This window comes from Bos mutus, chromosome 17 (genome assembly GCF_027580195.1).
Source record: "Bos mutus isolate GX-2022 chromosome 17, NWIPB_WYAK_1.1, whole genome shotgun sequence".
Classification (NCBI taxonomy): domain Eukaryota; kingdom Metazoa; phylum Chordata; class Mammalia; order Artiodactyla; family Bovidae; genus Bos; species Bos mutus.
The window spans coordinates 70,678,411-70,691,812 of record NC_091633.1 but is presented as its reverse complement, the minus strand read 5'-3'; the positions used below and the strand labels follow the sequence as shown (position 1 = coordinate 70,691,812).

General features: G+C 35.9%; 1 protein-coding gene across 2 annotated transcripts in view; it reads left to right on the top strand.

Moving 5' to 3' along the window:
• Positions 1-13,402, top strand: part of TLL1 (tolloid like 1) — a 323,584-nt gene that overhangs the window by 145,191 nt on the left and 164,991 nt on the right. The gene's annotated exons all lie outside the window — the stretch shown is intronic.

Below are 13,402 nucleotides of genomic sequence, written 5' to 3'. Positions count from 1 at the left end.
TAAAATGATGGACAATAAGAAATGGTAAGCTTTTTTAAAAAATGTAACTTTTATTGGCAGGCTAGTAATATGAATCTATATCCTAAAATATTCTAAGGCTCAACTGGAATAGTGTTTATGAGGGTGCTTTATTAACATTAAGCACCGTACATTTAATATAAATATAAGTTGATGATACATTATGGAAACTTTATAATGTTAGAAATAATATTGACTAGAGAAACAGAGGAAAACAACAGAATGGGAAAGACTAGAGATCTCTTCAAAAAACTTAGAGATACCAAAGGAACATTTCATGCAAAGATGGGCTTGATAAAGGACAGAAATGGTATGGACCTAACAGAAGCAGAAGAAATTAATACGAGGTGGCAAGAATACACAGAAGAACTGTACAAAAAAGATCTTCATGACCAAGAAAATCACAATAGTATGATCACTCACCTAGAGCCATACATCCTGGAATGTGAAGTCAAGTGGGCCTTAGAAAGTGTCACTATGAACAAAGCTACTGAGGTGATGGAATTCCAGTTGAGCTATTTCAAATCCTAAAAGATGATGCTGTGAAAGTGCTGCACTCAATATGCTAGCAAATTTGGAAAACTCAGCAGTGGCCACAGGACTGGAAAAGGTCAGTTTTCATTCCAATCCCAAAGAAAGGCAATGCCAAAGAATGCTCAATCTACCCAGAATTGACTCATCTCACATGCTAGTAAAGTAATGCTCAAAATTCTCCAAGCCAGGCTTCAGCAATATGTGAACTATGAACTTCCAGATGTTCAAGCTGGTTTTAGAAAAAGCAGAGGAACCAGAGATCAAATTGCCAACATCTGCTGGATCATCGAGAAAGCAAGAGAGTTCCAGAAAAGCATCTATTTCTGTTTTATTGACTATGCCAAAGCCTTTGACTGTGTGGATCCCAATAAACTGTGAAAAATTCTGAAAGAGATGGGAATACCAGACCACCTGATCTGCCTCTTGAGAAACGTGTATGCAGGTCAGGAAGCAACAGTTAGAACTGGACATGGAACAACAGACTGGTTCCAAATAGGAAAAGGAATACATCAAGGCTGTATATTGTCACCCTGCTTATTTAACTTATATGCAGGGTACATCATGAGAAACGCTGAGCTGGAAGAAGCACAAGCTGGAATCAAGATTGCCGGGAGAAATATCAATAACCTCAGATATGCAGATGACACCACCCTTATGGCAGAAAGTGAAGAGGAACTAAAATGTCTCTTGATGAAAGTGAAAGAGGAGAGGGAAAAAGTTGGCTTAAAGCTCAACATTCAGAAAATTAAGATTATGGCATCTGGTCCCATCACTTCACAGGAAATAGGTAGGGAAACAGTGGAAACAGTGTCAGACTTTATTTTGGGGGACTCCAAAATCACTGCAGATGGTGACTGCAGCCATGAAATTAAAAGACGCTTACTTCTTGGAAGGAAAGTTATGACCAACCTAGATAGCATATTCAAAAGCAGAGACATTACTTTGCCAACAAAGGTCCATCTAGTCAAGGTTATGGTTTTTCCAGTGGTCATGTGTGGATGTGAGAGTTGGACTGTGAAGAAAGCTGAGCACTGAAGAATTGATGCTTTTGAACTGTGGTGTTGAGAAGACTCTTGAGAGTCCCTTGGACTGCAAGGAGATCCAACCAGTCCATTCTAAAGGAGATCAGTCCTGGGTGTTTTTTGGAAGGAATGATGTTAAAGCTGAAACTCCAGTACTTTGGCCACAGCATGTGAAGAGTTGACTCATTGAAAAAGACTCTGATTCTGGGAGGGATTGGGGGCAGAAGGAAAAGAGGACGACAGAGGATGAGATGGCTGGATGGCATCACCGACTCGATGGACGTGAGTTTGAGTGAACTCCAGGAGATGGTGATAGACAGGGAGGTCTGCCATGCTGTGGTTCATGGGGTCGCTAAGAGTCAGACGTGACTGAGTGACTGAACTGAACTGAACTGAACTGAGGGATATTTCACAGAGAGTTCAAGCTTTTGCTTGTTTTGGTGTGAATAAAGTTCTCCTTAATTATTCTTTCAATTGTTGAAGGTCTCTGAGATTATGAAGAGAAGAAATAGAAATCAGTATGTGGAGTCAAGTATTTAGGATGTCATTGAGCTTTTAAATTTTGTAAAGGTTTTTCACTGAGCCCATGTTGACTTGAGGGCTCTGCGATGACATAAATTAAGCAAAGAAAAAAGACTCCAACCTTTAACTTGTGCCCTGGAGGATATCTTTTACAAAGATGAATAATAACTGGAAAGGTTGTAATGCAACATTTTTCTCTCTTAACCTATTATAATGGTGAAAGTGAAAATTGAAAGTGAAAGTTGTGTCTGACTCTTTGAGAATTCTCCAGGCCAGAATACTGGAGTGGGTAGTCTTTCCCTTCTCCAGGGAATCTTCCCAACCCAGGGATTGAACCCAGGTCTCGTGCATTGCAGGCCAATTCTTTACCAGCTGAGCCACAAGGGAAGTCTACCACTAACAAAATTGGGAAAAGTGAGAAAAAAAAAACATTCTATTTTTGTGAAAAAGTGACCAGCCAGTGAATAAAACATAGTTAGAACATAGAAAATAGCATTTTCATGAATGGTCTTACTAGCAGGAAGGCATCAAAATTTATTCAAAGAACTAAGGTCAACATTTGGAAAATAAACAAAATTAACTTAAAAATTTAAATGAACTTAAAAAGAAGCATCAGAGTGACTCCTAGACTACCACAAATGTAGACAATTATAAGCCTAAGGTAAGAAAACACAGATTTTAGCCCTATTGTTATAAGATGGAGGACTTGGAAAATAGAAATCAACCAAATCTTGGTAATGGTTGATTATAAATATAATCATTATATGTACAGTATGATAATGATGGTTTTTAAAAAAAATATGAGCTATAATAATCCATTTTTAAAGCTCATGACAGAAAACATTAGGCCGTACAATAGTTTCAACATTTTTTTTTACATTTCTTGATCAAAGTACTCTTCTGTCAGTGTTTTTTCTTTTGAGTCAAAAACTTCAGAATGAGTATTTGTGGTGTGGGTGACATTTAAAAAATTTCCTGAGAAACCCTATCCCTGGGCATTGTGGGCTATAAACAAAGATCGACATAGTATTTTGATGGATCTTTTGCTGTGGGAAAAATTTTGCTTTCTGACTTAAAAAAGAAGATATATTTATTTTCAAATTTAGCACTAATCATATCCATATTGTAAAATTGCATTTAAACAATTTTTAAAATAGTTTTAAAAAGAAAAATATATTAAAAAGATTAGTTGCTGTTTCTTTTCTGTATTCAGATTATATTGATTAATCTAGATTCATTCTGAAAATCATTAATATCTTGAAAAGTGACATTATTAACAAATTTCTCCATATTCTGGAGGAATATTCTTTGCATGGTATATGTGTGTGTGTGTTTATATATATATGTATATATACATATATATACATATATATATGTGTATATATACACTTATTTGTTTTACATTTCAGATTTTGTGCTTAGATTTTATTTGATTTTGTGCTTAGATTGTAGTTTGTTTCCTGATTCAAGAAACAATCAAACTTTGTGTTTAACTGTAGCAGCAGTTTTGTGTTCTTTAAAGTAATATCTAAATTAGAAGTATGTTTGGATAACTTTTTTTTGTTTAAATAATGACCCAAACAGTTAGATTTTTATATTGTACCACGCCCTCTCCCTCCAAAAAATCTGTTTTTGGTCCATTGAGGTATCTTGTTTTAGGGTGGCAAATTAGAGTTATGTTATACAAAAGCACCTTTAAATCCAGTTTATCAGAGAAGGACGAGTAAACCATTTTATATGACTCAGCATTTGTACTTCATTACATCACCCTTTTTGTAGATTGGATGACTTTTTTCAGCTTATGTGATAGTATATGATATAATTTAAAATGCAGATTTGGGAAATAACCCTTATATTTTAAATAAAGTAATGTATATGATTTTTTAAAATAAATAGTCACTAAAGTAACTGGACTATAAATACTTTCTTATTATTAGAAATTTAAGAAAAAAATGTACCATGTGAAAATTTTTCTTTTTCTTATTTTTTGAAGATAATTTCTAAGTCTACATAAAAATATATCTTTATATTTATATTGTATCAAGAGCTTTTTAAAATATTAAATAATTGCTTCCCAAATTGGAACTTAAATTTCATGTTTGTCATTTTGGGGAACATTTTTATTCTGTGTATATGAAATGCCACCAGAAAGTTATTTTCTTTTTTGAGTAATGTAACATTGTCTCCAAAATGTATACGTTGGAACTTTTGCCAAGTCTTACTTTTCCTTGGGAATATGCTTAATGGTTGTCAATCATGTAAAAATAGTTGACTTTAAGCCTTCACTGTTGCCCTTGTCTGAGGAAATTTTCACTAGGCTTTTATTTTAGCCTAGAGCAGCCAGAGCAGTTTTGTCAAGCAGTTTGTTTTGCCAGTTTTCACATGATATCATTCTTCCTCCCTAAATCCAATATCAATAACAACATAAAGTTTAAACTGATAAAACATAATAAGCAATCCTCTTGGCTATTGTTGAATCTTTAAACAATCTCTCCAAATCCTATATGTCTCAAGATAACTGATCTGTTAGTTCAGTCATGTATTTCCTGAACATGCAAGTGTGGTGTTTTGAAAAAAAAAAAGGATACATTTCCCATAACTACATTTAATAATATATACTACTGGAATAAAAAAGAAAGACAGCTGCCTTTTTTTTTTTTTTTTTTTCTTTAAAGTATAAAATAGTAATTCACTCTGGATTGAAAGGATTTGAAATATTCTTTGGAATGATTGAAATCTAGTATTTTGGGTCATAAGGCAAATTTTTGAGTTCTACCACATTCCTAGCCTCATTTTTGTTATATAAAACTATACCCCAATTCACTTACTTATTCACATCTTTTGTGCCTCAAAACATATACTGAGAACCTACTTTATGTCAGGTTGGCAATGAGTATTAAGCAACAATGCTTCCTGTGGTATTTTCAAAATTAAATGGAAGAATCTGACAATTGAAAGCATGTTATGAAATCTTGTGTGTTGGCAAGACAAGCAGGACATGGAAGCAGATGAAACACCTAATGGGGTTAGGTAAGGAGAGGGGATTTCTAGAACTTTCTGTAAGTAATGTCTGAGGATACTCTATCATCTTGTCTACTACAGTGCACTCCCAAGTAGTAATCAGCTGTCAAGAAAATATATTAATTTTCTTTAGGCTGTTCAGTGCACTTGGGAGTATTTTCTCCCAAGTGCATGGAAAGGCTTTGCTTTTGTCTAAAGTACTGGCTCTTAAACAACAGCAACAAGTGGTTCTTTACCTTGTGTGATCCCTTTTGACAATCTGCTGTGGACCTCTTCTCTGAAAAACATGTGGTGACTGTGTTTATAAACTCTTACATCTTTTTTTTTTTTTGCATACAGCTTTTAGGAAATCACAGACTTAAAGTCTCCTTAAAGCTGGTCCCTGGACCTCAGCTTCAGAATTGAAGGACTGTAGCTCACTGCAGAATCAGAAAGTTGGTGAAAGAGACATCACTTAAAATTAGAGTATAGGGAATCGCAACATTGGATTGTTTATTCTCACTATATATTCCTTTATAAAATGTATTTACTCTGTGTACTGCAGTAAAAGCTTTCTCTCTTTTTTTTTTTTTTTTTTTTGGTCTCTGATTTAAAAAATGTTTGTAGTACAATGAATGCAAATAGCCTTCAGGGGAAAAACAAAATCTGTGGTTTTCCATGTAATGTCAAAATTGTACTTTTTGACATTTTATTTTGGCCTATTCGTTAGCTACAACCCAATTTTTTGTAAGAATCTGAGCAGAATTCCAGATAATAAATATTCTAATTGTACTATTTCCCTAATATCATAATCTATAATAAGTTTTTTTGTATTAATTTCTGCATCTGATATCACTGAACACAAATCACTGTATTAAATGGGCTAATGATTGATGATTTATAATTTAAAAATATTTCTCTTCAATTTTTGTGTTTTTTATGTAAAATAAATAGAAAATATCATAGAAAGAAAAACAAAAGGCTCCAACATATACCTGATAATTACAAATATCTTGGAATCTATATAAAAATATATTTTTGATTACAATGCAAATTGTAATGTTATTGTCATTAATATAAATTTTCATCATTTATTTCACTATGCCAATGCATAAGTAAATGTTTAACATGAAATAAGACACGGGCTTCCCAGGTGGTGCTAGTGGTAACTGAACCCACCTGTGAGAGCAGGAAACATAAAAGATGTGTGGGTTTGATCCCTGAGTCTGGAAGATTCTCCTGGAAGAGGGCATGGCAACCCATTCTAGTATTCTTGCCTTCAGAATCCCATGGACAGAGGAGCCTGGCAGGTTACAGTCCATAGGGTTGCAAAGAATCAGATATGACTGAATTGACTTAGCACTCACGCTTGCACAAGACATAGACTGAAGTGGAAGGTGAATTAAGGAAATGTTCAAATGTGTGCCAAAAAAGGAAGAAATTGTGCATTTTAAACTATGTGATACGTTGAAAATTCTAAGATGTCAATTTTTTGTTGCTGTTGATAACATCAAGATATAAAGATATATACGGTTATAAGGTCTATAGTATATCAAGGCTACACAGAAGTGAATAGGCTTAGTCACTCACTACTGATTGTTCTCAAAGAAATATTTGTTTGCTGCTGAATCAGTTCACTGCATATTCATAACTGCAAAGCTACGGAAGATATCAGTTCAGGAAAAAAAGCAGTCAATAAAAGATGGGCTTATGTATTCCAGAGCAGTTTCGTCTCTTTGTGAAAATCATCTGGTCTTATGCCACTTCCTCCACCGTGGCCGGGGTTCAGTCATTCAGTCCTGTCTGACCCTTTGCGACCCTGTGGACTGTAACCCATCAGGCTCCTTTGTCCGTTGCATTCTCCTGGGAAGAATACTGAAGTGGGTAGCCGTTTCCTTCTCCAGGGGACCTTCCTGACCCAGGAATCAAACCTGGGTATCCTGCATTGCAGGCAGATTCTTTACCGACTGAGTTTTTTCTTCTCTGAGGTGTTATATCAACTTGGACTGCTGATCTTTGTTTTATATAATCCATCAAGACATGAATCCTATTGCATGTGAAAAGTCATTACAAGAAAATAAAAATCTAAAACATTTGAGTTTTATTATTACTCATATAATATAAATGTGCTACAGACAAAATGCATTTTACTTGGTTGAATGTTTACCAGTTTATTCAGAGGAACAAAATTTATACTTGCAGGAAAAAGTAAAAGTAATAGATGAAAAGAAGGTGATAATTATTTGTGATAATGGGAGCTTGTTAAAAATATAGATATAAGAAGAAATGGAGTAGCCCTCATAGTCAACAAAAGAGTCTGAAATGCAGTACTTGGATGCAATCTCAAAAATGACAGAATGACAGAATCTGTGTTCGTTTCCAAGGCAAACCATTCAATATCACAGTAATCCAAGCCTATGCCCCAGTCTATGCTGAAGAAGCTGAAGTTGAATGGTTCTATAAGACCTTCTAGAACTAACACCCAAAAAAGATGTCCTTTTCATTATAGGGGGCTGGAATATAAAAGTAGGAAATCAAGAGATACCTGGAGTAACAGGCAAATATGGCCTTGAAGTACAAAATGAAGCAGGGCAAAGGCCAACAGAGTTTTGCTGAAAGAATGCACTGGTCAGAGCAAACACCCTCTTCCAACAACACGAGAGAAGATGCTACACATGGACATCACCAGATCGTCAATACCAAATCAGATTGATTATATTCTTTGCAGCCAAAATGGAGAAGCTCTATACAGTCAGCAAAAACAAGACCAGGAGCAGACTGTGGCTCAGATCATGCACTTCTTATTGCCAAATTCAGACTTAAATTGAAGAAGTTGGGAAAATCACTAGACCATTCAGGTATGACCTAAATCAAATCCCTTATGATTACACAGTGGAACTGGCAAATAGATTCAAGGGATTAGATATGATAGACAGATTGCCTGAATAACTATGGACATTGTACATTGTTCGTAACATTGTACAGGAGGCAGTGATCAAGATCATCCCCAAGAAAAACAAATGCAAAAAGGCAAAATGATTGTTTGAGGAAGCCTTACAAATAGCTGAGAAAAGAAGAGAAGTGAAAGGCAAAGGAGAAAAGGAAAGATATACCCATTTGAATGTAGAGTTCAAAAGAATAGCAACGAGAGATAAGAAAGCCTTCTTCAATGATCAATGCAAAGAAATAGAGGAAAACAATAGAATGGGAAAGATTAGAGATCTCTTCAAGAAAATCAGAGACACAAAGGGAACATTTCATGCAAAGATAAGCACAATAAATGACAGAAATGGTATGGACCTAACAGAAGCAGAAAATATTAAGAAGAGGTAGCAAGTATATACAGAAGAACTGTACAAAAATGGTCTTCATGACCCAGATAACCACGATGGTGTGATCACTCACCTAGACACCCTGAAATGTGAAGTCAAGTGGGCCTTAGGAAGCATCACTATGAATAAAACTTGTGGAGGTGATGGAATTCCAGTTCATCTATTTCAAATCCTGAAAGATGATGCTGTGAAAGTGCCACACTCAATATGACAGCAAATTTGAAAAACTCAGCAGTGGCCACAGGACAGGAAAAGGTCAGTTTTCATTCCAATCCCAAAGAAAAACAATGCCAAAGAATGTTCAAACTACTGCACAATTGCACTCATCTCACATGCTAGCAAAGTAATGCTCAAAATTTTCCAAGCCAGAGCTTCAAAAGTATGTCAATCTGGAACTTTCAAGTGTTCAAGCTGGATTTAGAAAAGGCAGAGGAACCAGAGATCAAGTTGCCAACATCTGTTGGATCATAGAAAAAGCAAGAGAGTTCCAGAAAAACATCTACTTCAGCTTTATTGATTACACCAAAGCCTTTGACTGTGTATATCACAACAAAATGTGGAAAATTCTTCAAGAGATGGGAATATCAGACCACTTTACCTGCCTCCTGAGAAATCTGTATGCAGGTTAAGACGTAACAGATAGAACTGGATGTGGAATAACAGACTGGTTCCAAATATGGAAAAGAATATGTCAAGGCCATTGTCACCCTGCTTATTTAACTTCTGTCCAGAGTACATCATGCGAAATGCCAGACTGGATGAAGCACAAGCTGGAATCAAAATTGCTGGGAAAAATATCAATACCCTCAGATACACAGATGACACCTCCCTTATGACAGAAAGTGAAGAGGAACTAAAGAGCCTCTTGATATAAATTGAGAAAATTTATTGAGAAATTTTTGGCTTAAAACTCAGCATTCAAAAAACTAAGATGCCCCAAGCTTCCTGGATCCTGCATCAAACCTCTAATTAAAATAAATAAATTTAAATTAAAAAAAAATTTTTAATAAATTTTAAAAACAAAACAAAAAACAAAACACTAAGATGATGACATCCGGTCCTGTCACTTCATGGCAAATAGATGGGGAAACAATGACAGACTTTATTTTCTTCTGCTCTAAAATCACTACAGATGGTGACTGCAGTCATGAAATTAAAAGACACTTGGTCCTTAGAATAAAAGCTATGACCAACCTAGACAGCATCTTAAAAAGCAGAGACATTACTTTGCAGACAAATGTCAACCTAGTCAAAGCTATAGTTTTCCCAGTAGTCACATATGGATGTGAGAGTTGGACTGAAAAGAAAGCTGAGTGCTAAGGAATTGATGCTTTTGAACTGTGGTGTTGGAGAAGACTCTAGAGAGTCCCTTGGACTGCAAGGAGATCAAGCCAGGCAATCCTAAAGGAAATCAGTCCTGAATATTCTTTGGAAGGACATGCTGAAGCTGAATCTCCAATAGTTTGGCCACCTGAAGTGAAGAACTGACTCATTGGAAAAGACCCTGATGCTGGGAATGATTGAAGGCAGGAGGAGAAGGGGACAACAGAGGATGAGAAGGCTGGATGGCATCACTGACTTATGTACATGAGTTTGAGCAAGCTCCAGGAGTTTTGATGGACAGGGAAGCCTGGCGTGCTCTAGTCCTTCGGGTCACAGAGAGTCGGACACAACTGAGCAACTGAACTGAACTGAAGATCACTCCACAGAGGTACTAAATAAGACCCTGCATTTTAACCAGATTTTATGTGATTCCTGGGCAAAACAAAATGTTAGAGAAGCACTTTTTTAGTGTCTCTAGTTGTCTGCTAGCACTTGGAAAGAAATAGGCAGACTGAGAGCGCCATTCAGTGTCCCCAACTATGTGCCTAGTAAATACACATGATGAAGATTTAAATAACTAGCAAGCTTTTATTTACTTAGAATAGCAAAAAATCTCGAAACTGAAAGTGCAAATTTTATTTTTTTAAAAGAACAAGTCTTTTATATAACTCCAAAATATTTTATTTAGGTAAGCCATCTCTTTGTTAGGATGTCTGGCTTTAGGGATGATGATGAAGACTCAGACATTCATGCTTCATGTGTATGAATCTGTATTCAATTTCAGGCATCAAGACCAACTTCTTAGCGCTATTAAGTCTTCTACAGACTCCTTTGTCTCTTTGATGTTAAAAGACAGTAAGCATCCCTTTGGGCTTCCCATTTGGCACTAGTAGTAAAGAACCCACTTTCTAATGCCTGGGAAGTAAGAGATAGTGGTTCGATCCCTGGGTGGGGGAAGAGGCCCTGGATGAGGGCATGACAACCGACGCCAGTATTCTTACCTGGAGAATCCCATGGACAGAGGAACCTGGCAGGCTACAATCCATAGGGTCATAAAGACTCGGACATGACTGAAGCAAATTAGCACGCACACAGGCAAGCATCCCTTTCCTTCTGCAAACTGCCATTTCATTGACAGTAGGGCCATGATGAAAGAAGACAGAGTTTGATGAGAGAATTATTTTTTAAATTAATTAATTAATTTTAATTGAAGAACTATTACTTTACAATATTGTGATGGTTTCTGCCATACCTTAACATGAATCACACATATACCGGTAGCTGATTCATGTTGATGACAGAATTCTAATTCTAATACAGGTTTTTTTCATATATGGAACTGATTACCCACCTTGACCTAATTTCTATTTTCTTTCTTTCTAGATTTGCAAATAAAGAAACCCCTTATCTCATGTCAGATTTGTATAAGTGAACTAAACTAAGTACAGAATTTTATATCATAAACCTTTGATCAAAGGCGGAAGCAATATATAGCTTTCAGGACTGAAGTTTAATTTTATGAATTAACTAATTTTATTAAATAGCTTTTATAGCTAAAATTCATATATATTTAGGTTTGAATTTAATAAAAGTGATTTGAAATGGATTTTGTCATTTTCTAAATTATTAATTTTTAAAATTAAAATATGGTTGATTTGCAATATTGTGTTAAATTCAGGTGTAAATCATGGTGAATCAGATATATATATATTTTCATATTCATTTCCATTATAGGTTATTACAAAATATTGATTAGGACTCCTTCTATAATTTTTAATGTAATTTCCTTCTTTCCTTTTTGGTGTTGTAGAAGAAAAATCTGAAGAAAAAATTTTAAATATCCCAGAATTTCCAAGGCATTTGTCAATTCTTTACTATTTCATGATTAATTTATCCTCTCATAAATTTGCTACATTTCCTAAAGTTATTATATTTTGATATCTGATAGTACAAAGGAATTGATTAATCTACTTTGGGGCTCAAATAAACAAGGAGGCTGCTTTTCGTTATGCAAATGTATATTTCTGACCTTAAAAAATAATAATTTGCTTACTAGTTGTAAATTCATTCACAATGGTTTATAGAGCTTTCCTTTATTAAGTAGCCTAAACTTCTGAGTATAAAAGGGTATTTCTGGGATTAGGGTAAAGTTTTTGAAGCTCCTGAAAATACAAACAAATGTCTTATTTGTTATTAATGATGAAAGGCCAGCACCTAGCCATTGCCTAATAAATGTTGAGTTAATCTATATATTTTATAGATACTTAAGCAATACCATCTTCAGAGAAGGTACTTTACCACTTTATCAAAATGTATTGAATGAGTTGCTATTTAGCAGTATATTCTTTGTGCTGTGAAAGTGCTGCACTCAATATGCCAGCAAATTTGGAAAACTCAGCAGTGGCCACAGGACTGGAAAAGGTCAGTTTTCATTCCAATCCCAAAGAAAGGCAATGCCAAAGAATGCTCAAACTACTGCACAATTGCACTCTTCTCACATGCTAGTAAAGTAATGCTCAAAATTCTCCAAGCCAGGCTTCAGCAATATGTGAATCGTGAACTTCCTGATGTTCAAGCCGGGTTTAGAAAAGGCAGAGGAACCAGAGATCAAATTGCCAACATCCGCTGGATCATCGAAAAAGCAAGAGAGTTCCAGAAAAACATCTATTTCTGCTTTATTGACTAGGCCAAAGCCTTTGACTGTGTGGATCACAATAAACTGTGGAAAATTCTGAAAGAGATGGGAATACCAGACCACCTGATCTACCTCTTGAGAAATGTGTATGCAGGTCAGGAAGCAACAGTTAGAACTGGACATGGAACAACAGACTGGTTCCAAATAGGAAAAGGAGTACGTCAAAGCTGTATATTGTCACCCTGTTTATTTAACTTATATGCAGAGTACATCATGAGAAATGCTGGACTGGAAGAAGCACAAGCTGGAATCAAGATTGCCGGGAGAAATCTCAATAACCTCATATATGCAGATGACACCACCCTTATGGCAGAAAGTGAAGAGGAACTAAAAAGCCTCTTGATGAAAGTGAAAGAGGAGAGGGAAAAAGTTGGCTTAAAGCTCAACATTCAGAAAACAAAGATCATGGCATCCGGTCCCATCACTTCATGGGAAATAAATGGGGAAACAGTGTCAGACTTTATTTTTCTGGGCTCCAAAATCACTGCAGATGGTGACTGCAGCCATGAAATTAAAAGACGCTTACTCCTTCGAAGGAAAGTTATGACCAACCTAGACAGCATATTCAAAAGCAGAGGCATTACTTTGCCAACAAAAGTTCGTCTAGTTAAGGCTATGGTTTTTCCTGTGATCATGTATGGATGTGAGAGTTGGACTGTGAAGAAAGCTGAGCGTCGAAGAATTGATGCTTTTGAACTGTGGTGTTGCAGAAGACTCTTGAGAGTCCCTTGGACTGCAAGGAGATCCAACCGGTCCATTCTGAAGGAGATCAGCCCTGGGATTTCTTTGGAAGGAATGATGCAAAAGCTGAAACTCCAGTACTTTGGCCACCTCATGTGAAGAGTTGACTCATTGGAAAAGACTCTGATGCTGGGAGGGATTGGGGGCAAGAGAAGAAGGGGATGACAGGATGAGATGGCTGCCTGGCATCATTGACTTGATGGACGTGAATCTCA